This window comes from Nanorana parkeri, unplaced genomic scaffold, assembly GCF_000935625.1.
Source record: "Nanorana parkeri isolate BGI_ZX_2015 unplaced genomic scaffold, ASM93562v1 scaffold33, whole genome shotgun sequence".
NCBI classification, from domain to species: domain Eukaryota; kingdom Metazoa; phylum Chordata; class Amphibia; order Anura; family Dicroglossidae; genus Nanorana; species Nanorana parkeri.
In genome coordinates, this window is record NW_017306301.1 from 3,137,307 (window position 1) to 3,139,310 (window position 2,004).

Sequence of the window (2,004 nt, forward strand, 5' to 3'; positions counted from 1 at the left end):
GAGGCGAGAAACATCACAGCACTATTTTAAAATGCTTAAACACAAATAAGCAAATCTGAGAAATTATATGTTTGTTTTATGAGGCAGCAATATGTAGAGGAGAGAGATGGAAAGAAAGAATACATGTCCACAACACTAGAGAAATCACAACACTTGGTTTTAAGTAGTACCGAGCAAGTCCTAGAAAAAAGGGTTGCAACAATGTAATTTTTATTTCACCCCAGTTATTCCAAATAAAAACGACCTGGGATGTAGCCATATGTTGCATTTCCCAATTTTGTAATGGCTACATAGGTGCAACTGGTGCAAGAAAGGTTTTGTCATTATTGCATAGCTCATCTCCCTGCCCAGACAGGTTTGCTGCATTCTACACTGGGATACAACTACAGCACTGCAGGCGAAAGAAAGACCTGTTAGTAAATATTTCCAATTTTCACTATCCGGCAACTTGGAATCTGCAACATTCTTCCGTTTTATTGCTTGTCTGTGAGATGCTTTTAAGTATATGTTTCCCTCACCAATCCAGTACCGTAATTACTTCCTAAGTATGAGTCTCGGGCACATCAAAACAACTGCATCCCGCAGCCATAAACAAAGATTACTACATACCGCCAGAGTGTAAAAGAAAACCAGAATTGCAGCAGAATAGCCACAAGTGGCATACGTGAAGAAAATATTAATGTCCCCCTAAAGGCTGAGATACATTTAACTGGGTCTAGAAAAAGAGAGGGAGAGAGAGATAGAAAGAGACAGAGAGAGGGAGAAAGAGAGAGCGAGAGAGAGAGACAGACAGACAGGGGGGGGGTGGCCGAAAAAAACGGGTGTGGAGGGCTGAATGACAAGGGAAAAAAATGGTTAATAGAGTAATGTGGGTTGGGGTATATAGAAAGTGTGGGTGTATGGTGGTGGTCGTGGTGTGCAGAACTACCTGGGGGAATTGGGTGACATAAAAAAAAACTGGTGTGGAGGGCTGTGAGGGTGACAAGGAAAGAAAATGGTTCAGCAGAGAGTGGTGCAGGTTGGGGTAAACAGAAAGCAATATAAGGAAAGGAGAGAGGGAGAGAGGGAGAGAGCGAGAGAGCGAGAGAGAGAACTTAAAGTTAATCAGGGAAGGCAGGAAGAGAGAAGAATAATAAAGTAGTAATATTGAAGTAAGAAAGTATAGGTAAGGATAATGTTTATGGTGGTTCTACGACTCACAAGTTCAATGCCACATGGAATCATTGAGATAAAGCAGACAATTACACACCAGCCGCACGGGAAGCAGCCCCCTGTTCCTAAGGTGGAATTGCCACTGATTCATGGGACTGGTGGGCGGAGCAAACTGTCTCAATATTCTTTAATTACTAAATGATAAAAATATACAAATTGTAAAAAGGTCACATTTTTTCAGTTAATCCTCATGACAGTTATCTAAAGGCATTTTTAAATAAATATTGTGACAGTAGTGGAAAACTATTTAATAAAACTGTTTAAATAGCTCCAATGAATTGGCCAATGAATTAGTAGATTCAATTAAAGTAACATTTCTGGGAGGACAAATGGATCGCACCATGGAGACTGCCTCACAGCTAAACTGGGACTCTTTGCTGTAGTTAAAAATGCTCTTCGTATATCTTATCCCCCCTTTTCCCTAAAGCTATTTCCACTGTCTTCAAATGGGGTTTGTAGACCTGACAGGGACAAGTTAAAATAACAATACAACACATTGGTAAAATAATCAGATCATGTTATTGTTACTATGTACTTCTACCCCAATAAGAAGCAATGTTCCCAACTACTTAAAGCTTTCTTTTCATTTTTTTTTTTTTGTACACAAGAGTGATAAGAATAAGTAACTGCAAATAATTACATATTTTAAAACATATGATTTCCATTGGTTAATTGTATGTCAGAAGGAATACAATAATAAGGCCATTGGTAGCATGTGTCAGCAGCAACATGGATGTATTAAGCTGTTGTGCATTTTGTAGGGTTAATTCAGACAACACTCTAGCCTTTTTT